Source organism: Cavia porcellus, unplaced genomic scaffold (genome assembly GCF_034190915.1).
Source record: "Cavia porcellus strain 051 isolate PalLab524CR breed Dunkin Hartley unplaced genomic scaffold, mCavPor4.1 scaffold_3, whole genome shotgun sequence".
NCBI classification, from domain to species: Eukaryota; Metazoa; Chordata; class Mammalia; order Rodentia; family Caviidae; genus Cavia; species Cavia porcellus.
The window spans coordinates 21,180,037-21,206,498 of NW_026947486.1; the positions used below are offsets into that span (position 1 = coordinate 21,180,037).

The following is a 26,462-nucleotide window of genomic DNA, read 5'->3' on the forward strand; positions in this document are numbered from 1 at the left end:
TATCAATATATTGATACACATATTAATATTGTTAATTAATGGTGTGTGAGGAAACACCTAGAGACTGAGACTGTGGGAAAGATTAGATTTTGTTACACCTACATACCAGCAGGCTGACATTGGAGTGATATCAGCAGATATCTGAAGGGGAGGCCATATATATATATATATATGTGTGTGTGTGTGTGTGTGTGTGTGTGTGTGTGTATTTAAGGTTTGGGGTCACAATCTCAAGGAAACTGGATGGAATGTTTAGAGTCAAAACCGTAAGGGCAATCAGCACAGGTGTGTAGATAGAGCTGGTATCAAGAAGACTGCAGATCTAGTCCTAAACTTCTTTGTGTCTGTTAATTCTTCTTTGTTGAAGGCATCATATTGTCAGTAGGTCTACCTGAGCTCAGGCCTGCCAAATATACAATGTAATGTATGTCACTGAAGAGAGCACATTGATTAAAGAAATACAACAGTTTGGTATCACTTCCAAACTTAACACAGTAAAAATAAAAACTATGAAAGAAAAAAAAAGCCCAAAAGTTGCAGAGCAGTGAGTGCAAGCAACTCAGCTTCTCGAGGGCAAGGTGTTTTAAGTCTGGAAATCAATAGCTTGGAGAGGGATCAAGATCAGCGAAGGGTATATAAGAACCATGACGGAAATGAGAGAGGAGAAGGTAACAGGATTAAGTAGAAAAAGATCACATTGTGGAGAAGAGACTGCACAGCAATGCCCACAGTGACTGGCTAGCCACCATCTGGGAGGCAAGCTGAAACTAACAACTTTTCTGCTCATGAAGAACCAGAGAACTGCACCAGGATGGGGAAAGTCTTCTGCAGTTAGAACCAGCAAGGAGAATGCAAGACAGTGCTTCCAGAATGGCCTTCCACAGTCAAAAGTTGATGAGTGACCTTGGTACAAGTGCCTGCTGGAGGTCACAAGCAGGAGCAGGAGTTGCTTGGGATGGCATGGTAAAAAAAGGACTGAGTGTTTGAACCTGGGTCCCAAAACTACCCCTTCTTTGACGACTTCACAGTAGCAAGTGGATGAGGAAAAGGCAGTCATGGGAGACTTTCGGTAGTTGGAGATCAGATGGGGAAATCATGCCAAGAGCCAGGAGCTGGTGAAAGCAGACCCAGCTCTTACCAGAAGCTAGTTTTAGCCGAGTGAGCTACACAGGATTGGAAGTTTGCACTGGCACTGTGTTGTCACTGTAAAGAAGTCTCTATATCCAGCACCATTCTGGGGACAGACAGCCGCCTTAGACTTCCAGTGTGAACAGAAATGCATCCTGGCCTGAGCTCTGCTCCTTGCCTCTAGGCTGAGGAGAAAAGCCATGTGTCCAAATAAACAGAAAACTTTCTTTTGCTATTCTTCAATTTGATTATATTTTCATTGAAAATATGTTTTACACTTTACCTTTTGAAAAATTTCCCCAATTTTATTTCACTATTTTACCCATTTTATTTATGCATGTGTCTATGCATGCGTACTTTTCTTCCTGTTGCCTTTTGTCTCCCAATATAGTTTATAGAAGGTAAAGGAATCCTCCCTTATTCTTTTTACAGCCTTTCACTTGTTTTTTTTTTTTTTTTTTTTTTTTTTTTTGTCTTTTTCGTTTTTATTGGTACTAGGGATCGAACTCATGCCTGCCTGCTTGCAAGGCAGGTGCTTATGCTGCTGAGCTAAATCCCCAGCCCCCTAGCCTTTCACTTTTATCCATATCTCCTTGCCTTTCTTTCTTCTGTGTTTTATTCATTCTCAGTCTTTCTTTTTCTTTTCTCTCTGCTTTTTCATTTGTCTCCCTTTAACTTATCCTCTAATATTTTATATCAATCATAGTATCTTTTCCCATCCCCATTTCTCATTAACAATTTTGTACCCAGACTTCCCTGTTATTTCCTCCTAAATTTATAATAATATACCTTTGCCACCAATAAGACCTTTGTCCCCCTTCCTGTTTCTTCCTTCCCATACTGTTATCAGAATCTCCTGGCTTTTGATTCGCCTGGCTGGCTATGCCAAAGTGTTATCGGACAGCTCTCTCTAAAAGTGGCTTGCCAATTAAACCTTATTGGGTTCTAGGCTGCTCACTTCCCCTTCTGAAGTTTGGTTCCAGATTCTTCTAATCTCAAACAAAGAATTGAATTAAATGAGCAATGAGCAATGGCAAAGTTTATTTGAAAAAGTAAAAGTGAAAAGTGAGAGTGAAACTGGCTCTGCAGAGTGAGCTTGGGCCCAGTAAAAGAGGGAAATGCAAGATAAAAGAACAGCTTGGAGAAATCAGATTGGGATATTATGAGCAATAGCAAGTTCTTCTTGGCATCTGCGTCCTTTCATGCTGTCTAAATTGTGAGGAAATATGAGAGAGATTCTACATACACGTCCTGAGAGGCAGTGCTGGGATCCCACACCTCAGGCTGATGCCAGGTCTAGGGCATCCTATTGAAAATCTGCTCAAGTTCTTTTGAGAAGTCTAGGTGCAGGGATTTGGAGACTGTTCTGCTCTGTGTTCAGGGGTCTTCTAGTTAACATGTCATTGCTGTTTCCCCAGTCAGCTTTGCTGTGCTCTAATCTATGTCAATACCACAGAGCTGAGGACTTTAAAAAAGTTTGTTTTTTCTCTTCTTGTCTCCTCTCTGGCATTACCCAGTCCTTAATCTACTGGGCTTTACATAACTGATGTATAAAATTGTGGTTGAATGCTGTTCAATGTGTGTAGATGAGACACAGCCATCACATTTAGTGCATATTAACTGCAAATCAAGGCTTGGATTGTTGTAATGTTTACAGCATAACTGGGATTGCTTCTTTAAGTTAAAGGGAGATCCCAAACAGGGTCTCATGGTATGCCATTTTTCAACTCTCCCTGATAAATACACTGTAATAATTTAGCCTATTACTGCTGTAGTTGCATTGACTGAATAGGAATAATACTGATAAGTGGACAATTTAGTGACAATTAACCTATCTGCTGAATTCACCATCACAATCAGGGAGAGAGACAGCAAGAATTCCTAACCCAGAATTGATCAGACTCGGCAAGAGTGTCTGAAGCCTACATGAAAAAAGTCCTGAGTCTGAGTTAGCTTCAGCACTGTGGAGGAGGAATCAGAAGAGTAATTGGGGTGTGAGCAGTTAGACTATCTGGCAAAGAACTACTTGGGAATTGCATATGTAATGTCTCATTGGAATATTAATCTGTGTTACCTCTGGAGATCATATAGGTTTAGGTTTTTGTATGTTTACTGATTTATTTAGTAATGTGGGCTTATGTTCTTTTACGGTTTCTTGTGTTTATTATGTTGTGACTTGTGTGCATTTGTTCTTTCATTGGCTCTGGTTTAATAGGTGTCTAGATTTTCTCCCTTATCTTAGCTCTCTGGCTAGTTTCGTTTTTTAAAAATTGTTTTTATTTTAAAGAAGAACAAAACCAAGATAAATAAAGCAGAATGCAGCCAAACAAAATAAAACAGTGTAAGTGATACAGGGTTTCAAAACTAGATAATGGAAAATCAACAATGACTACCATAATGTCTCTTGTCTTCAAAATAGCTTCCCATACAATCAGACATAGGAAAGTCAAACAAAAAGAACAGAATAGAACCAATGAAAACAAAACATCGAAAACAATACAAGACTTCAAAACAAGCTAAGAGTAAATCCAAAGTAGCTAACATAATATATCTTGCTATCTTTGAAATAGCTGCTGATGCCATCAAATATAACAAAATCAAACAGGACATAGTAGAATAAAATCAAACCAAACAGAGCAATGGAAACAACACAGGATGTTAAAACAAGATAATATGGAATTAACAATAGCTACCACCCTCATAAGAAGATCCTCATTGGTGACATACTGCATATTGTCATCCTCTAAATAGATGATCAGATCACTGACTTTAGGCCTGCAAAGTCAATTAAACACTACAAGCATTAAGTTGCATTTTACTTCAACAGCTATCATCTCAGCCTGTGTTTCTCTGGATCAGCTGGCCACTCACAGAGGGCAGGAGGGTAACCTTGGCTCTTCTTGTTTCCCAGCTTGCACATGGTTGTCATCCCTGTAGCCTGTGCATGGCATTGACTCACAGGAAGTGGCTTCTTGTTCTCCTCCCTATGGCCCATGCATGGAATCCACTAGTAAGAAGGGGCTGGTGATGGTAGAACCCAGGCGGCTGCAGAAGAAGGCAACTCGCCCTACCTCTTGGTAAGTGCCTTCCTCCAGCTCGAGTCAGGAGGAGACCCAGTTAGCAGCTCTCGTGAGCTGCGCACGTGCTGGAAATCAAAATCCCAACCTCCCTCCCTCGGTTAGCACCTGGGGACAAAGGTCTGAGCATGTCTTGAGAGGATGCATTATATTAAATATGGGGGATTTCCTTCCATACTCTGTATGAAGGCAAATGTTTTTTTCGCTGTTTTGTTTCATTATGATTAATTGTATTACGCTAGTCAATATTCTCTTTTGAATGTTCTTGTAATGTTCTGTTTTTTATTTGATTTTACTATACTTGAGTGACTGGACAACTATTGTGAAGATAACGAGATATAGGATACCTATTACTGTTGTCGTGGTATCCTGCTGTGAAATTCTGTACCACTTTCACTACATTGTCTCAATTGGCTCTGTTCTGTCTTATTCTGTTGTATTTTACTACCTTCAAAATAAAAAAAATAAAAAAAAGGAAGGGGGTGGGTCTGGTTGTCTTCCCCATAGCCCACACATAGTGCTGATTTATAGGAAGTTATCTCTGCTTAGTTTCTCAAACTCAATCCCCTCCCCAACAAAATTATTAACATAGTTCTTTATTCTTTTTCAAACATTAACCCCCCCATGTCTTAAAATACCCCATAGTTAGCTTCCTCACAGTCAATTGAATCTTCACTAGTGTTATTTCTCAATCTTTTTCATCTTATATCTTTGGCTCTTTCATATCTTAGCTGGATTATTGTCCTACCTATGCACAAATTCTGACAATTGCATAGCTTTCCTCAATCACAAAGTAAACCCCCCTTCTCCAATATCTTGCTCTTTCCCCCACAAAATATCCTCTGAAAACTCTTAATACTAACTCTCAATATGACTCAACCAAAAGTACTCCAATAATATCAGACAACACACCAAACTTTTCTTCTCACTTGCCACTATTCTTTCTTTCAAATCTCTCTCATAGAGTCTAACACTACTCATCCAAATACCTGCCATTCTTCCCACCCCATCTCATGTACCTCATTGCAGAGCAACCACAAATAATAAGCTTTCATAGTGTGCATAGAGAATAGACAAGGTGGGTAAGAGTGACTATAAGGAATATCATATGGAAGTGTTGTAAGATTGAATCTGTAGGTGCTATTATAAATAGAAGTAATTCTTTCATCAAAACATAGGAACAGAGTTGAAATAACCTAAAATAATTGATGAAAGAAGTAAATACTAGCACTGAACATACAAATCTGAAAGTTATTCATGGAGAGGTAACAATCCTACTAAAACTCCCCATGTAAGATTAAACTATCTACTGTTCTCTAGTACCCAACTGGCAGCAACTCCCCCTCTAAAAAGGAGGAAAAAAGTGCCATATATAATTATATATGTGTGTGTGTGTGTGTGTGTGTGTGTGTGTGTGTGTGTGTCCTTAGGAAAATGGGGAAATGAGGAAGCAAGGAAGTAGATCTCCAAACTCCTCCAACTATCCCAAGGCAGAGCAATGGATCATAATGGAAGGAGAAAAGAATACCAAATACAAGGTAGCAGAAATATATGAAAAATTATTAGAAGGGATGAAGAAATAGATGAGATCAAAGAGGAAATGACCCAAAAGTTCATATCACACAATAATTTTACTCAATATGCCCATGATGAATTTCAGGAAAATAGATAAAAAACTGGAGAAGATTAAAAAAAAGTTAAAAGATCTGAATGACAGATTCAACAAAGATGAACCTTTGAAGTAAGTCAGACAGAAATACCTGAAATAAAAAAACCGTGTAAAATTCATATATTGCAGGGTCTGGGGATTTAGCTCAGTGGCGTAAGCGCCTGCCTTGCAAGGAGGCAGTCATGAGTTTGATCCCCGGTACTGATAAAAAAGAAAAAGACAAAAAAAAAATTCATACATTGCAAAAATGATCAATGTGAATATAGAGTGCTTGTGTTTTGTTTTTGTTTTTTGAGGCAGATCTCACTATATAGTTCATAATGGGCTCACTCACTATTCAGGCCAGCCTGGCCTAGAGTGACTGATATTGAGAAAAAAATAGTGAATCATGGTAAGGTGTTCAAACAAGCAAAAAAGAATATAAGAGAACAAGACGAAACTATATACCAGCTACTAGAGGACAAGAAGAAGATCAACTTAAGGCTGATTGAAATTAGAGGAAAATTAGGAGATAATATAGATTGATTCAGTAACAAGCTTACAGAAATTATGGAAGAAAATTTAAGAAAAGTAAGTGATGATTATAGAACAACAAACAATTATAATGAAAAGAGGACTGCACCAAGGCATGTCTTTTTATTTTAAAGAGTATAAAACAGAATAAAACCAATCAAAACAAACCAGTGTAAGAGATAACAGGACTTCCAAACATTACAAAACGAACAATAGTTACTAAAATGCTTTTTGATGTCTTCAAAATAACTTCAGTTAACTTTGGACATAGTAAAAATCGAACAGGATAGACTAGAATAGAAACAATAAAATCAAAACAATGGACACAATAAAGGATTTTAAACAAGCCAATAGTAAATCCAAAATTGCTACCATAATGTATCTTGCTATCTTTGAAATAGTTTCTCCTGCCATCAAAATTAACATAATCAAATAAAACAAAAGAGAATAAAACCCAAGCCAACAAAACAATGAAAATGATATTAGACGTCAAAACAAGACCATAGGGAGTCAACAGTGGTTGCAACTCTCAGAAGGAGATCGCCCCTAGATGCCATATTGTGAACCCATGTCTTCTGAATCCATGATCAGACCAGTGGCCCTAGACCTGCAATGTTAGTGAAACAAATTGCACTTCACCTTGATAGCTATTATCACAGCTTATGTTTCTCTGGATAAGCCAGTCACTTATGGGGTTGGGGTCTAGCTGTTTCCAGTCCATGGTGGCCCATGCATGGCGCTGGTTCCCAGACTGGGCTTGCTTGCTAGCACAGCCATTGTTCTCTCTCTTCCCTAGTCTGCAAATTAAAAAAAAATTAAGAAATAAAAACTATGATATAGAATTTTAAAACAAGATAATAGGAGATTAATAATGGTTAGGGCAGCCAGTATGGGCAGGGAGATCCAGCCAGATCTGCCCCTGCTTGCCTGCTGCACCATCAGAAGGCTTGCTTCCTTTGGGCAGCCAGTGCCCACTGGGAGAATCAGAAAAACACACCCTTGTGTGCCTGCCACTCTTGGAGGAGTCCTAGTGTAAACATGCATGATGAGAGAAGCAGCACCAACACCATGCAAGACTGGCCATCCCGGAAACCTCAGTGTAGCTTCTCAGGTCTAGAGAAGTCTGCCCCATGCCTTGCTATCTCCCTGGGAACCTGGGCCCAGAGAAACTAAGGTGTCTGTCCAATTCCTCTACACTGCATAGGGACAGCCAATGTGGGAGGAGCCTGGGACCCCAAAACTGGCTTGTTGGGAGGAACTCAGGAGAATGTCAAGACAAAGGAGCAAAAAGCAATCTCAGACATCCAGCCCACACAGAACAAGTCTGGGGGATGCAGTCATGGAGGAAAATGAAAGTCACATACCTGGGATCCCTGAGAGGCTAGGAACTGAAGTAAAGAAACAGCTTCATGATATCAGAAATAATGTCTCAGTTAAAAGAAGAAATCGTAAACATAATGAAAGAATTGCTGAGCATATCTAAAGAAGACATAGATTAAAAAACAGGAGCATAGGAAAATGATGAAAACCTTGAATAAACAATATAGGAAGGAATTACAATGTGAAAAACAGATTCAAAGAGATATCCAAGAGATTAAAAAATCAATCAAAAGCTGGCAAAATTGCTTGGAAGTCTGAAGATAGACTTTTAGACCTTGAAGACAGGATTGCAGCCAGCAATTGTAAAAGGAAAAATCTCTTAAAAATAGCAAAGAACCAGGAAATAGCAATTCAACAACTGCAAGATTACACGAAGAAAAAATAATTTGAGTAATAGGTATCAGTGAAAAAGCAGAAGTCAACACAAATGAAATAAAAAGGCTATTTACAGAAGTAATAGCAGAAAACTTCCCAAGCATGGGAAAAGGACCTGGTATACAGATGTGCAAGACATATAGAACTCCAAATAGCCATAACCAAAATAAATCTACACCCAGATGTATAATCATCAAGATTCCAGAATTTCAGCACAAGAACAGACTATTAAAAGCTTTTAGGGAGAAGAAACTGATCACCTATAAAGGAAAACCAATCAGAATCACAGCAGACTTCTCAACACAAACCATAAAGTCAAGAAAAGTTGGAAGTCAAATACTGAAAGAAAACAATTTCTAGCCCATATTGATATACCCTGAAAAACTATCTTTCAAAACTGATGGAAAAATAAAATATTTCCATGATAAAGAACAACTGAAGGAATTCATGACCACCGAACCAACCCTACTGAGAGTGCTGAAGGATATTTTAGAGAGAGATAAAGATGACTGTGGTTCCAGAAAAAGCAGCTGAGAAGGATTGCCAAACAGGACAGGCAATTGAACAAAGGAGAAAAGTGGAGGGCCAACATCAAGAGGATAGCATTGCAGAGAAGAACCAATACACACTGGTTGTAAAAGGAAATTAGTAGACTGAAAAATTAAAGAAGAGAAAACAATTGTTCCACTTGACTGGAAACCAGAAAAAAGGAAAGATAACGTCCATCAACTGCAGAATGGATAAGAAAGATTTGGTGTTTTTGTACAATGGAAAGCTACCCAGCTATAAAGTAGGATGGTCTTGAGGCTCTTGTAGGCAAATGGATGCAACTGGAGATTGTGCTCATGGGTGAAATGCTTTGGGCTCATACAGGTGAATACTAAGTTGTCTCTCTAGCATAGAAAACTGAAAGAGTTAGTGGAATCCAAAGGGCAAAATAGATGTTGTGAAGGTGATAGTGGAGGAGATGTCTGAAAAGGGTAGGTGGTAATCACAATTTCTTATTATCTTGTTTTGAATTCTTGTAGTTCCTTCATAATTTTGGTAGGTTTGGTTTTATTCTGTCTTGTTTTGTTGGATTTTACTGTGTCTAATGGTATGGGCAGCTATTTTGAAGATAACGAGATGTAGTATGGTAACCATTGTTGATTTCCTATTACCTTGTTTTGAAGTCCTGTGATGCTTTCATTCTTTTGTTTTGATTGGTTTTGTTCTGTTTTGTTTAATTTTATTGTGCATGATACTATGGATAGATATTTTGAAGAAAATAAAACATTATAGTGACTATTGTTGATTTCCTATCATCTTGTTTTGAAGTCCTATAATGCTTTAATACTTTTGTCTTGATTAGTTTTGTTCTGTGTGATAGTATGGACAGCTATTTTGAAGAAAACAAGAGACATTATAGTGGCCACTTTCATTTCCTGTTGTCTGGTTTTGAAGTACTATAATGCTTTCATTCTTAGTCTATTTGTATTGTTTGATTATAATATATGTGAAGATATGGATAGGTACTTTGAGGAAAATGAGACATTATGGTAGCCATTGTTGATTTCCTATTGTCCAGTTTTGAAGCCCTGTAATGCTTGCATTCTTTTGTTCTGATTGGTTTTGTTCTATTTTTTTTTTGTTTGATTTTATGATGTGTGAAGATACGGACAGCTATTTTGAAGAAAGCAAGAGACATAATGGTAGCCATTGTTAATTTCCTAATATCTTGTTTTGAGTCCTGAAATGCATTCATTCTTTTGTTTTGATCGCTTTTGTTCTATTTTGTTTTGTTTGATTTTATTATGTGTGATGGTATGGACAGCTCTTGTGAGAAAAACGAGAGACATTATGGTAGCCATTGCTGATTTTTTATGGTCTTGTTTTGAAATTCTGTATTGCTTGCATTGTTATTTTCTGACCTGCTTTATTCTGTTTTGCTTTATTTTGTTTTATTCTCTTTAAAATAAAAAATAAAAAATGGTTAATATATTGCATATTATCTTCAAAGTACTTGCTCAGATTATAAGATAAAGACATGAGAAACTGATCAAACAGTGTAAGCACAAACTGTACTTTTCAATGAAATAATAGAGATTTGTGGCTTAGTTATTGTATCATATATATATATTCTTATCTCTACTCTTTTCTCTTTGCTCCATTACCCATTCCAGTTGTTGTTTCCTTTTGAGAAATTTCTTCCCCTTTCACTTTCACAGTATCTATTATACATTTTGGTTCTTATTTACTTTTAAAAAAAGAGAGTTTTAGGGGAGCTAGAGAATACCAAATAAATAGATATAAAATTAAACCAATTCGAATCACAACTTTCATTCTTTTGTTCTGATTGGTGTTGTTTTATTTTTGTTTCATTTGATTTTATAATATGTGAAGATATGGACAGCTATTTTGAAGAAAATGAGACATTATGGTAGCACTGTTGATTTCCTGTTGTTCAGATCTCAGCATAAACCCTGAAAGCCAGAAAAACTTAGAATAAAGTATTTCAAGCCCTAAGGGCAATTAACTTCTAACCAAGATTAACTTACCCACCAAAGCTATCCTTGAAAATAGATGGAGAAATAAGTTATTTCCATGAAAAAATCCAGCTCAGAAGATATATGAATGCTAGGCCAGCTCTAGTGAAAACACTTAAAAATATTCTCAATAGAAACAATGAATTGGACATACCTAAAAGCACAGAGGAAACTAGTGAGATCAATGGTTAAACATCAGCAAAAATCAGGAAAAGTAACTAAAGAATACAGCAACAGATTAAAAAAACTATGGTAGTAAATAACCAACACATCTCAGTAATATCTCTCCATGTTAATAGCCTCAATTCTCCAATTAAAAAACACAGACTGGAAACCAGATCACAAAACAGAATCCCACAATTTGTTGCATTCAGTAAATTCATCTGATCAAAAAAAGATATTCAGAGACTAAAAATTAAATGATGGAAAACATTTCATGTACCAGGACTCTGAAAGCAAGCAAAGGTAGCAATTTCAACATCAGACATGATAAATATCAAATTAAACTGATTAAAAGAAATAAAGAAGGTCACTACATACTAGCTAATGGAACAATATATCAAGAAGAGATAACATTTATAAACATATATATACCAGATATTGGATCACTTATCTTCATAAAACAAAAACCTTTGAAATTAAAAGATTGAATAAACATTAACACAATCACTGTAGGGGATTTAACACTCCACTTTCACAAAGAGATAAACAAACTGAAAAAAATAACCAATAATTAAATTTCAGAACTGAACCATATCCTTGAATATATGGACTTTACAGACACATACAGAGTATCCTAACATCTACAACAGAGCATACATTTTTTTTCACAGCACATGGTACTTTTACTAAAATAGATCACAGACAAGTCCAGAAAACCAGCGTAAGTAAACGCAAAAGATTATAAATTAACCTATGCATACTATCAAAGCACTGTGCAATGAAAATAGAAATCAAGGAAAGAAGAAATCTTGGAAAAGAAAAGAGCTCCTGGAAATTAACTATATACTACTAAACAACTGATGGATCACAAAAGAAATCAAAGAAAAAATTTAAAAACTTTTGAAAGTTAATGAGAATGATGGTACAACTTGTCAAAACTTCTGGGACACTATGCAAGAGATTTTAGAGGAAAATTCATTGCAATCAATGCTCACATTAGGAAAACAGCAAGCTCAAATAGAAAACCTTATGAAAAAATCTTAAGATACTTGAGAAATAACAATAATCCAGGTCCAAAACAAAATTAAGAAGGGAAATTGTAAAGATGAGAGCAGAAATCAATGAAATTGAGATAAAAATCCTAGTAAAAGAATCAATGAATCAAAGAGGTGTTTCTTTGAAAGAATAGTTAAAGTACATAAGGCCCTAGCTGGACTTACCAAGAGAAAGTGAGAAAAGACTCACAGCAATGCCATTAGAAATGCAAAAGATACTCTGGAAATTCAGAAGACAGTAACTGCTTCAAAAAAGCATTTTCTGACATTCTGTTTTGTTTTGTTTGATTGTATCATGTCTGATGGTATAGGCAACTACTTTGAAGATAACAAGATGCGTTATGGTACCCACTATGATTTTACTATTATCTTGTTTTGAAGTCCTGTACTGTTTCTACTGTTTTGTTTTTATTGATTTTATTCTGTACTATTTTTTTGATTTTATTACGCCTGATGGTATGGGCAATTCTTGTGAAGATAACAAGAGGCATTATGGTAGCTATTATTGATTTCTTTATATTTTTGTTTTAAAGTATTGCACCATGTTCATTGTTTTGCTTTGATTGACTCTATTCTGTTTTATTTCTTTGGCTTTATTCTCTTTCAAAATTAAAAAAAAGTATCTTCTGTCAAATTAGCAAAATTTGAAGAATTGGGCAGATTCCTAGACACATACAAACTACCAAAATTAACCAAATAAGACACATATATACTTAACAATTCAATAACCAGCAATGAATTAAACACAATTTTAAAGAATCTACCAACTAAAAAAAAGCCTAGGACATGAGAGATTCAGGGTTGAATACTACAAAACCTTTAAGGATGCTGTAGTACCAGTACTCCTCAAACTCTTCAAAGGAATTGAGAGGATGGAATTCTCATATTCCCTGAGTCGTGCCAGTAGTGGAAAGTAGTCAAGAACTTAAATATTAAAGATAGTGAATTTAAAAACCTGTGCAACTTGTTACCCTAGTCAGTGTGGCAGTAACACCAATGGACTGAATAATCTTTGGTCCTTAAAAGTCTATTCGGTATACCTTTTGCCATTGCTAGACCTGGACACATTCTATGTGCTTTTTCACTGTAACCACCTCAAGCACACTGTTGCCTTTCTCATCAGCTGGGTTCAAGTCCAACTTGTAGATCAGCTGTTAAGCATAAGCTTCAGGTTTGCAGGCCAACTTTTGGATCCAATACGGTTTCAGTCCATGGCGTCAGAAACTGTGTCCATTCCATTGCTTCCTACCCCTGCCTTTCACGCCTTTCTTCCATAATTTCTCATTTGAGAGGTACTTGCTATGTCTAGAGGGCATTTTTAGAAATGAGTAGTGATATGTTCGGTGCCACAACAATTTGGGGGCACTTTTGGTAGGGGGAGAGTTGTTAAAGTCCTACAATGCACATGGAATTCCTTTCCTGTGTGACTTTCTATCGTCCCGCAGGACATAATTAATTTTAAACTATTTGAGTTTATAATTTAACTCCATATTGCATAAAACCATCAAGTATTTTATATAACTTAAGTTAAAGCTGAATTTTCCCAGAAGGCATATATTACAGAAATCAGGGAAGGCTGCACTTTGTTCAAAATTTTGTCAAGAGTGCTTCACCATTTGGAAAACATACTACAAAGACAATACCATTTATGGAATTTGAATGGCTAATATAAGACATCTGCATCAGTTGACATTTTTCAGTAGAGACAACTGACTTCATTATGCCTTCTAGTAAAGTCATGATTGAGCATTTATTTTTACAGCATTTTTTATTTTAAAAAGAATAAAAAGCAAAGCAAAACAAAACAACTGAGATACATCTTATTTTATTAAAATTTGCATTTTATATGTTCTTCATATTACTGTTAGGACATTAAATTCATCCTTTCAAATTATACAAATTAGTAGGTTATTTATCCAATAATTTCATTTATAAGAAAATATTTGTTAAAAACTATTATTAAGTTTGATGGTTGAGAATCATTATGTTACAGTTTCCTTCCTTTATAATCTTGCTTTGTTCCCTGTGGGCCTGTGTCTTAGTCTCTACTTTTCTACATTAAACTGCTGACACCTTCAACTTTTTTGGCTTACAAGTCTTTCAAAATTCATGTATAGTCTTTGGTAGCCAGACTCAAAGATGGCTTGTGATGATCTCTGCCTCATTCCAACCTTTGGGTTGCCCTGTTTACACTGAATAGTGCTGACCTTAGTAACCAATAGTATATTGTGGAAATGACATAATATACCTTTTAAGGCTAGGTCATAGAAGGCTGTATAGCTTCTGTACATCTCTCGCTGTTAGATCACACTTTCTGAGAAAGCCTGATGCTGTGTAAGGAAGATATTTGGGCAGCCTTATGAAGACAAGGCATGTGATAAGGAACTCAGGTCCCCTGCCACACCAGTTTGCCAGCCAGGAGCTACCTTGGTAATGTATCTGTTAGCCTCAGTCAAGCCTATAGATGATAACAAGTCCAGCTGACATGTTGACTACAATTTCATAAGAGACTGTGAGCTAGAATCACCTAGGTAATCTGTCCCCAGATTCTTGATCAACATAAACTATGTGAGGTAACATTTATTATTACTTTCAGCCACTAAATACAGGGACCTTTTGCCATTGATGATTGACTTTTTCCTCTTTCCTAGATTATAAATCTCTCCTGAGTAGAATATAAACTTTAGAGGGCAGAAACCTTGTCTCTTTTGTCCATTATTCTATCTCCAGAGTTCATAACAAGCCTGGAACAGAGCATCCACCCAATAAATATGAAACAGATGAATTAACTTTAGCAAAAGAACTATAAGTACTGAACAAATATAAAGCTATCATTATTTATTGAAAATATAATTGTTTACACAAGAACCCAAGACAGTTAACCAAGAAACCACTAAATCAATAAAAAGTAGTTCAGGAAAGTGGCAAAATACAAGAGCAACAGAAAAAAGTGCAATGTTTTTATACACCAGCAATAGTCTACTAGAAAATGTAACAGATTAAAAATTCTTAATCATAGTAACTCCCAGAACTATAATTTGCATAGGGAAAAATCCAACAACAAATCTAGATGAATATAAATGTAAAAATTTACTGCAGGACAAACAAAATTATCGGAATGAAGTGATAGGTATACTCTACTATGGTAAAGTTCAATATTGTGAGCATGTCAATTACTTTTAATAGTCTATAAATTTAACCCCAGTAAAAATCCTAATAATATTTTAATAGAACCCAAAAAATTGATTCTAAAAATAACTTTGCCTAGAAAATATACTGGAAACTGAGATGATTTTGGAAAAGAATGGTGGAAGGTGGATTACCTTGCCAGATATCACAATTTAGAGCTAGGGTAATTAACTATAGCAATTACAGTGCTATAGAGCTATAGCAATTAAGTGGTGAGCTAGTGGAGCAGCACATGACAAATGGATCAGCAGATGAGACTAGAGTCCAAAATACATCCAAATATATGTGGAAATCCAGTTTTTGACAAAGGAGAAAATATGACGTATTTAATGAATACATATTTAATAAAACCAATTATTCATTTAAGAAAAATAAAGTTATATCTTTACCTTATGACTTTCACGAAAATAAATTTTAGATAGATTAAGGATTAAAACACATAATATAAAATAATAAAAGGCAAAAAGTAACTACAGAAGAGTAATGTTAAAATGGGTTAGATGAGGCATAAAACATAAAGATATAGATAAATAAATTTTACTTTGTCAAAAATATAAAACATCTAAATTGACACCTGTAATCCCAACACTCAGAAGCTGAGGTAGGAGGATCATAAGATCCAGCCCAGTCCAGGCAATTTAGCAACTTAATGAGAGCCTGTCTCAAACTAAAAAATAAAAAAGGATTGGGGATGTAGCTCAATGTGAAGGCCCTGGGTTGTGTCCCTCAGTACTACAAAAACAAACAAATAAACACTTATATGTCAAAAATATGAAAAGAAAAGTATCTTATAGTAGCAAGGAACATTGATTTTGTGCTTTGGGCAATGAAGAAATAAACTGAAAGGATTTTGCCCTAAAAGGGACGATGTAGCGATTGATGGGAGGGTGGGAGGTGAAAGGTCACCTTCCCTGCCCCTAGGCAATTTACCTGTGGCACGAAATGAATTCCAATGGGCTACCTGTGCATCAGTAATGCCCCTTAGGTTCCACCCCAAACCTAAGCTATATGTATGCCCCCACACCACCTGTCGCACAGAGAGAAAGCCAGACCTCAGTGGTCAAGAAGTTCTCTCTCTGCATTCTTAAAATGAAGGCCACTTTATATTTTGGCTTCTGTGTCAAAAACTCTTTCATAAACATTTTTAAATACTTTTAAAAAAGATATCAACTGATTGATTGAGAAAGTCTCACTATGTAGTATAGACTGGCCTTAAACTCACTATGTAGCTCAGGCTGGTCTCTGACTCATGGTGATCCTCCTGCCTCAACCATTTGGGTGCTGGGATTAAGAGTGTACTGCCACACACAGTTTAGACCTAATTTTTGGGCTCACTGAAAAATGCTGTGGAAGGAATTAGATTGCCCGTTCTGCCTTATGTTTTTAGACAGCAAAGCCTCTTTATTTGGGGGCTGTTTGAAAATTACTGTATCAGTTTGGCTCAGTGGTATGTGCCTATAATCTCAATTGCTTTCAAAGTTGAGGCAGGAGGAATATGAATTGGAGGTCATCCTGAGAACATCCAAGAACTTGTTTAAAAGAAAAAAGAAAAAATCTGTCTAAAGTACATATTTTTAATATGTTAAAAAAACTAGTAGAAACCATTTTTAAGTAACTAAAAAATTGTGATGACAATGTCTCATTGAATGCAGAATATAAAGAAAAATCTAAAACATTAAAAAGAACCAACTGGAATTTAAAAGTACAACACTTGAAAAGTTCACTGGAGAAGACAATAGTAAATATAAGCTGAAGAAGAGTCAGTGAACTTGACAGTAGATCACTAAAGATTATGCAACCTGAAATACAGAGAATAAAATATTGAAGAAATATGAACAAAGCCTCAAAGGTATATGTGACATGAGTAAGTGGACCATTAGACATGTAATGGCAATCTCAGAAAATAGGAGATAAGCCAGCAGAAAAAATATTTTTCAAACCCCAAAGTTGGCAAATTTGGTGAAAAAACATGAATCTACATACTCAAAAAACTCAATGAACTATAAGTAGGATAAATACAAAATGATACATGCATTGTCAAATGATAATAACGAAGTGTGAATCTCAAAAAAGTGATCTCTGCAAAGTGATCCTCAAAAATGTTAACTGTTGGTATCTCACCAGAAATAGTCTCAAAGACAGTGGAATGACATAATCAAAGTATTGAAAAGAAACACTGTAAATGTGGAATTCTATATTCAGCAAACAAAGCTCTTCAAAAATGAAAGAGAAATAAAAAGAATTACAAGATGAATAAATCTTAAGAGAAATTGTGGCTGGTGGATCTGCCTTTAGGCTAAATGGAAATGACACTAGATTGTAACTCAAAAACACATGAAAAAATAAAAAGCATTAGTAAAATTATCTAGGTAAATACAAAATATAGAATAAATATATAGTAGTTCTCTTAACTGATTCAAAAAGGAGTTGCATGAAACACATATATAATTATGTCAGTGTTCTAATATATAAATGTATAATAAAAATGACAGCAATAGTATAAAAGTCAGGAAAGAGAGCTATGTTGAAGCAAAATCTATTTACTAGAATTAAATTGGCATTAATCTGAAAAGATGTGTTTTAAATTAAGATGCATATCACAATCATCAGAGCAAAAGCAAAGAGACAAACCTCTATAGATACAGTAATAAAATAACAAAAGTACTAAAAAGAAACACTAAAAAAAACCTATGTTACACAAAAGAAGATAGTAATGGAGGAAAAAACAGACTAAAGACATTAAAAATAAGTAGCAAAATGGCAGATGTAAATGTACTGATATCACTAATTGCATTAACCTAATGAAATCAAATGTCAGATGTAGGCTTCTATGGTACTCAGAATTCTAAGATAACTCTCAATATTGATGTCCTAGTTATATGCCCCACGTATAATCTCCCCCTGAGTGCAGGCAGAACCTGTAAACATAATGGGCTAGCACTCTCATAATTAGATTACTCTATGTGGCAAAAACTCTGTGTGGCAAAGATGAAGACATTTTTCTCAATAAAAGTCACTAATCAGTTGACTGAGTTAACAAAAAGGGAGATTGCCCTGAGTGAGTTGAGATTAATCAGGGGAGTCAAAAGAAAGAATCTGTTGGCCTCAAGGAAGTAAGCTATCCTGTTGACAAGAGGCTTGCTGAGTTTGATTACAAGAGCTGAAAGTAGTCCCTGGCAGGCAATTAGGAAAAAACAGGAACATTATTAGCTCTACAACAGAAAAGAGATAAATTCTGCCAACAACTGGTGAGCTTGAAAGATCTCAAGTCTTAGATAAGGGTACAGCTCCAGCCAATGTTTAATTTTAGCCTAGGGAGACCTTGAGCAAACACCTAGGTCAATGCACTGAATGTTTGTGTCACCCCTAAATTGATACATTAAAACTGTTATCCCGATGTGATGACTTTAGAAAATAGGTCATTTGGGAGGTGATTAGGTCATGAATAGAAACCTTACAGAACTCTCTCATCTTCTTTCTACCATGGGAGAATATAAAGAGAAGTTGATAGTCTGCATATTAGTCAACTTTCTATCACTGTGGCAAAATACCTGACAAAATCAATTTAAGCTAAGCTTAATTGTTTCAGGTTTCAGAGATTTTAGCCTGTAGTTTATTGGGCCCATTGCTGTGGGACTGAGGTAAGGCAGAATATATCATGGGGGAAGATGGCATGTGTTATAGTCAGGGGTTGTGCAGAGAACAATTAGAATCGGGACATGGAGTTTTTATTATTTTTATAATGGTCACTGGGAGTTAACACAAGATAATGCAGGAAATCTATCCGCAATACCAAAGACATAGAGTATGTAGTCAAGGGCCTAAATTCCACAGCAACATCCCACATGAGTGCAGATGAAAACCCAGAACTCATGACAATGCCTCCCACAAGTCCAACTGGAGGTCCAGAGCCCACAAGAAGGACTCATGCCAGTCTCCTTTATGGATCCATCCTGGGAAGGCTCAAAGGTCAGCGGTGGAAGCCAGAAAGTCCATGCCACTGGAGTGAAGGAGCTATGCTGGGGGATGAAGGTTCTAAGCTGGAGCTGAGAAGTCACACACACAACAAAGACCAGGGATGTCCTGAAAGGAATCACAGCCATCCTCAGCAACACAGAGCCCCTGAGCTCTGTGTTGTGCTCTGTAGACAAGCACAGTTGGGTACATGACAGGAAGCCAGTGTGACAAGTTCATCCTGGAGATCAAGCAGCACACATCTTTCCCTCCAGAGCCAGGAAGCAATGCTCAATGTGAGGACCAAAGCTTCTCCAGGAGAACCAATGGCTCAAACATCAACTTGCAGGAGAACCCACAGTGCCTCAATGCAATAACGCCTTAACGCCTACCTAGTTATGTCAGCAAATTTCCTCAGGTGGAGCATCTTCACTCAGTGCCATGCTAATGTAATATAGCTGGTATTAAGTTGACTACCAGTTCTTAATTCATACCAGCATGGTATAGCAAAGCTGCTCAATTTGTGGCAGGAGAGAGAGAGAGAGAGAGGAGAGAGAGAGAGAGAGAGAGAGAGAGAGAGAGAGAGAGAGAGAGAGAGAGAGAGAAACAAAGTCAGGCAGAGAGAGATAGAGACACAGACAGAGACAGAGGAGGAAAGAGAGGACAGGAGAGGAGAGGAGAGGCGAGGGGAGGGGAGGTCAGAGATAAAATACATACACTATTCATTTTGGGGCATGTACCCACTTACTCCAACTAGGCCCCACCTTCTAGTTTTTATGCCTCTCCAATAATGCTTTCAAATTATGACTACCAATAAACTAATCCACTGATGAAGTTATAACCCTCAGAATGCATTCATATCCCAAAAGTCTCACCTCTGAACATTGCTGCACTGGGGACAAAGTCTTCAACACAGAAGCCTTTAGGGGACATTTCAAATCCAAACCATAATAGTATACAATTTTGAAGAGATCTGTTACTAAAAGCTCACCATGCTGGCACTCTGACCCTTGACTTCTAGTCTCCAGAATGGTGAGAAATAAGTGTCTGTTGTTTAATTCACTTTTATTCTACATAGTTTGTTACAGCAGCTTAAACTGAGATACTCAGCTAGGCAGAGTCTTTAAAACAGAAAGCATGAGAATATAAATTGATGTTGCTAAACTGTGGCAATGTGACATGCAGCAATAGAACATCAACACATCCCTGAACTCAGGCTTTTTAAATGATACCATAGTGGAAAGCACAAGTGATACTATAGTGTCATTAGAAGAATGCTTAGCTTATAGTAAAATCTCTACAAATGTTAAACATTATTATTTTTATTATTATTTGGTACTGAAGCTATTTTTTTCACTATCTCGGTTAAATATTCACAATTACAGCACCTACAACTCCAGACAAAGCATCAGCGGCACTGCCCAGAGCCAGTTTATACTTAAATTAAGTTCTTTACACCAAGTAAATGGTTGTCCACAACCACTGGCTAGTGTACATATGAACTAAACTTTCTAGATTTGCGGAGAAACAAATGCTGCTCCGATCATCTGGTTTGCTTCTTCTGTTCTTCAATTCATGCTTAGAAGCCTGTGGGGGTTTGGGTGTGCTGACCCTGTCCACTGGAGGAGACTGTCTGCTGTGCTTCTTCTTTTTTTTTTTTTTAATTTCATTTAAGGAGAAAAAGAAAAAAAGCAGAGAAAGGGTACAAGTTATACAGATTTACAGAAAAAAATAAACAGTAGGAAATTACTAGTTAATGGATTACATATTGTCATCTTAGAAATAGTTGTTCAAGTTACAAAATTAAAGCTTATAAAGTGAACATTCCAACAGTGAGACTGCAAACAGTTCTGTTCAATGATCCAACAAAACTCAGGAATATCATTATCTATCTTATACACTTAAATATACATGCAGTTATATCATTTAGAGCACTTTCTTTTCCTCTCTTTTGTACAATGACAATTACACATTTTGGGTTTTGTTGCTCCCACAGTTCTTATTACATTTTTGGAAGAGAGTAGAACCAAATGTGACATAACAGAACAGAGTCAGTCAAATCAAAAGGGTGGACATAATAGATAATGTAAAAGCATAATACAAAGTGATCAACAATGGTTACCATAATGTCTCCCGCTATCTCTAATAGAATTGCCTATATCATCAGTTATAACAAAATTGAACAAAACAGTAAAGAACAAAAGCGGCAAAACCAAAACATTGGAGACATTATAGGTCTTCAAAAGTAGATAATAGTCAACCAGAATGGGCGTCATAATGAATCCCACTATCTTTACAGCTGTTGCCTAAACTTTCGAACCTGGTGCTATCAAGCAAAACAGAATAGGGGGACATCAGTCAAAACAAGATGGTGAGAGCTATACAGGGCTTTAAATCAAGATAATGGAAAGTCAAAGTGGGTTACTATAATATATCCTGCTATTTTTTATTCATTTTTCACTTAATTAAAAGGATAAAAATAAAAAAGTAAATAATAAAATGGAGATTGAGATAAAAGAGGGCATAACAGCAAAACAGCGCAGATCAAAGCATAATCATTTAAGCAAAATAGTGTTTCACCACAAGATAATCCCAACATAAAAGTAGTTACCATATTGTCTCTTTCCTTGAAAACCTTGAGTATAACTTCATATACTGTAGCATCAAATATATCTTTTTTAAAAATTTTATTTAAGGAGAAAAAAGAAAAAAAAAAACAGAAAAAGGGTACAAGGTATACAGAATTTCAGAAAAAATAAACAGTAGGAAATCACTAGTTAATTACATATTGTCATCTTAGAAATAGTTGTTGAAGTTACAAAATTAAAGCATATAGAGGGGACTTTCAAACAGTGAGACTGCAAACAGTTTTGTTCAATAATCCAACAAAACTCAGTAATATGGTTATCTATCTTATACACTTAAATACATATGCAGTTATATCTTTTAGAGAACTTTCTTTTCCTTTCTTTTGTACAATGACAATTACTCATTTTGGGTTTTATTACTCCCACAGTTCTTATTACTTTTTTTTTTTTTTTTTTGAAGAAAGTAAAACCAAATGTGACATACCAGGACAGAGTCAGTCAAATCAAAAGGATGGACATAATGCATAATGTAAAAACAAAATACAAGGTGATCAACAATGGTTACCATAATGCCTCTTGCTATCTTAAAAAGAATTGTCTATATCATCAGTTATAATAAAATTGAACAAAACAGTAAAGAATAAGACCAATAAAAACAAAACGTGCCCGATCTCGTCTGATCTCGGAAGCTAAGCAGGGTCAGGCCTGGTTAGTACTTGGATGGGAGACCGCTTGGGAATACCAGGTGCTGTAGTCTGCTGTGCTTCCTGCTGCTTTGACACTGTCCAGTCAAACGTGTAGTCATATTGGTGATTCAAATTCCCGAAAGGGTGCGAAATAGCTGCCTCAGGTACATGTAATTTGGGGTTTCCTCAAAGCACAGCCCATGACAATAGTTTAAGTACACAGCAAATTCTGTAGGAAATCCCTTACATAAAACTTCAATAGGAGTGGGCATCTTTTTTCACTAATCTTTTCATATTTTTGTTTTTGGTGCAGCCATGAGTCCTTGCCATGGCAGGCTTGTTCTATTAAAATACATCAAAACATATCCTAATGATTCCATGTCATCTCGACAACTCTGCTCAGTACCAAGATGTGCATTGATCCTAGCATATTGGGCAGTGTAGGGAGGTTTTTACTTTCTCTGCATGGTATGTATTGACTTGTCCTTTTGTCTCTGTACTTTTTGGCCAAACCAAAATAAATAAGGAATAATATTACACTGATGCCCAATACCCATTAATACTCAATACCCAATATCTGGCTTAATGTCCTGTGTATAAAATTCTTTGTAAGCGCATATTCAATTCTACTGATCATCTGATCAGCTAACATAAGTAGAGTTTTCATTGTAAACATTATTGAAGAGAAATTGAAGAGGTCTTCAAGGCTGGGTCCCAGAAGATCCATGACTAGCATATTATAGACTTCTTTTTTTTTAATTTTATAGAATCCAAAAATGACTTTATAAATTCACATAAATTGCACAGAATAGTGGATTATATTTTGGTGTACGACAACTTGCATATAATATACATTGATTTTTTTTTTTGGAGGTGCTGGCTTGGCTTCCCAGAGTCCTAAGTTCCAACATGGCGAGGATCTCAGGAGACACTGCTAGTTCTCCCCCTGGAAGGGCTGCAGTGGGCCACACTACCGCCGCTTACCAGGGAGGGGAGGTGCTGGCTTGGCTTCCCAGAGTCCTAAGTTTCAACATGGCGTGGATCTCAGGAGACATTGTTAGTTCTCCCTGTGGAAGGGCTGTAGGCTGCCACCCTACCACCATTTAGAGTGAGGGGAGGTGCTGCCTTGGCTTCCCAGAGTCCAAAGTTCCAACATGGCATGGATCTCAGGAGATACTGCTAGATCTCTCCCTGGAAGGGATGTAGTGGGCCACACTACCGCTGTAAACCAGGGAGGGGAGGTGCTGGCTTGGTTTCCCAGAGGCCTAAGCAACAACATGGTGTGGATCGCAGAAGACAGTGCTATTTCTCCCCCTGGAAGGGATACAGTGGGCTGAACTACTGCCGCTTAACATGGAGGGGAGGTGCTAGCTTGGCTTTCCAGAGTCCTAAGTTCCAAGACGGCGAGGATCTCAGGACACACTGCTAGTTCTCCCCTGGAAGGGCTGAAGGCTGCCATCCTACCGCTGCTTACCTGGAAGGGGAGGTGCTGCTTTGGATTCCCAGAGTCCTAAGTTACAACATGGTGTGGATCCCAGGAGACACGGTTGTCCTCGCTCTGAAAGAGCTGAAGTCTGCCACCCTGCCTCTGCCTACAGGGAGGTGAGAGGCTGGCTTGGCTTCCCAGAGTCCTAAGTTCCAGAATGGCGTGGATCTCAGGAGACAGTGCTAGATCTCTCCCTCAAAGGGATGTAGTGGGCCACACTACAGCCGCTTACCAGGGATGGGAGGTGTTGGCTTGGCTTCCCAGAGTCCTAAGCTTCAACATGGCATGGATCTCAGGAGACACTGCGAGATCTCTCCCTGGAAGGGCTGCAGTGGGACACACTACCACCGCTTACCAGGGAGGGGAGGTGCTGGCTTGGCTTCCCAGAGTCCTGAGCTCCAACATGGCATAGACGTTAGGTGACACTGCTAGTTGTCCCCCTGGAAGGACTGCAGTGGGCTAAACTACCTGCGCTTACCAGGGAGGGGAGGTGCTGCCTTGGCTTCCCAGAGTCCTAAGTTCCAACATAGTGTGGATCTCTGGAGACACTGCTAGGTCTCCTGCTGGAAGGGCTTCAGTGGGCCACACTACCGCAGCTTACCAGGGAAGGGAGGTGCTGGCTTGGTTTCCCAGATTTCTAAGATCCAACATGGCAAGGATCGAAGGAGACACTGCTAGTTCTCCCCCTGGAAAGGATACAGTGCGCTGAACTATTGCCACTTACCATGGAGGGGAGGTGCTAGCTTGGCTTCCTAGAGTCCTGAGTTCCAACATGGCTTTAATCTCAGGAGACAGTGTTGTCCTCCCCCTGGCAGGGCTGCAGTCTGCCAACCTGCCTGTGCTTACAGGGAGGAGAGATGCTGGCTTGGCTTCCCAGAGTCTGAAGTTCCAACATGGAGTGGATCTCAGGAGACATTGCTAGTTTTCCCCCTGGAAGGACTGCAGTGGGCTAAACTACCTGTGATTACCAGGGAGGGGAGGGGCTGCCTTGGCTTCCCATAGTCCTAAGTTACCATATGGCGTGGATCTCAGGAAGCAGTGCTAGATCTCTCTGGAAGGGCTGCTGATGGCCACACTACCGGCGCTTACCAGGGAGGGGATGTGCTGGCTTGGCTTCCCAGAGTCCTAAGTTCCAACATGACGTGGATCTCAGGAGACACTGTTGTCCTCCCCCTGGAAGGGTTGAAGTCTGCCACCCTGCCTCCGCTTACAGGGAGAAGAGATTTTGGCTAGGCTTCCCAGAGTCCTAAGTTCCAGCATGGCGTGAATCTCAGGAGACACTGCTAGATCTGTCTCTGGAAGGGCTGCTTGGGCCACACTACCACTGCTTGCCAGGGAGGGGAGGTGCTGACTTGGCTTCCCAGAGTCCTAAGTTCCAACATGGCGGGGATCTCAGGAGACACTCCTGTTCTGCCCTGGAAGGGCTGCAGTCAGACACCGGTGTCTGTTTACAGGGAGGGGAGATGTTGGCTTTGTTTCCCAGTGTACTAAGTAACAGCATGGCGTGGATCTCAGGAGACACTGCTAGATCTCCTACTGTATGGGCTGCAGTCTGCCACCCTTGCGCTTACCAAGGAGGGTAGGTGCTGGCTTGGCTTTCCAGAGTCCTAAGTTCCAGCATGGTGTGGATCTCATGAGACACTGTTGTCCTCCCCATGGAAGGGCTGAAGTGTGCCACCCTGCCTCCGCTTAAAGGGAGAAGAGATTCTGGCTTGGATTCCCAGAGTCCTAAGTTACAGCATGGGGTGGATCTCAGGAGTCACTGCTGGATCTCTCTCTCTGGAAGGGCTGCAGTGGTCCACACTACCACTGCTTACCATTGAGGGGAGGTGCGGGCTTGGCTTCCCAGAGTCCTAATCTCCAACATGACATGGATCTCAGGAGACACTGCTAGTTTTGCACCTGGAAGGGATGCAGTGGGCTAAACTACTGCCCTTAAAAGGGAGGGGAGCTGCTGGTTTTGCTTGCCAGAGCCCTAATTTCGAACATGTCGTGGAACTCAGGAGACACTGCTGTTCTCCCCCAGGAAGGGCTGCAGTCTGCCAACCTGCCGCCACTTACAGGGAGGAGAGATGCTGGCTTGGCTTCACAGAATCTGAAGTTCCAATATGGAGTGGATCTCAGGAGACCTTGCTAGATCTCCCCGTGGAAGGACCTCAGTGGGCTAAACTACTAGTCCTTACCAGGGAGGGGAGGTGCTGGCTTGGTTTCCAAGAGGCCGAAGTTACAACATGGTGTGTATCTCAGGAGACACTGCTAAATCTCTGTCTGGAAGGGCTGCAGTGGGCCACACTAACGCCAATTGCCAGGAAGGGGAGGTGCTGGCTTGGCTTCCCAGAGTCCTAACTTCCAGCAAGGCGTGTATCTCAGGAGACAGTGCTAGATCTCTCTCTGAAAGGGCTGTAGTGGGCCACACTACCTCCACTTACCAGGAATGGGAGGTGCTGGCTTGGCTTCCCAGAGTCCTAATCTCCAACATGACATGCATCTCAGGAGACACTGCTAGTTTTGCACCTGGAAGGGATTCAGTGGCTACACTACTGCCCTTAAAATGGAATGTAGGTGCTGGTTTTTCTTGCCAGAGCCCTAATTTCACACATGTCGTGGAACTCAGGAGACAGTGCTGTTCTCCCCCTGGAAGGGCTGCAGTCTGCCAACCTGCCTCCAATTACAGG

The 26,462-nt window shown here is 38.4% G+C and overlaps 1 pseudogene; it reads right to left on the minus strand.

Moving 5' to 3' along the window:
* The window catches only part of LOC134475530 (casein kinase I-like), a 34,275-nt pseudogene extending 11,238 nt beyond the window's left edge, over positions 1–23,037 (minus strand).
* Between the last annotated feature and the right edge of the window lie 3,425 nt (positions 23,038–26,462).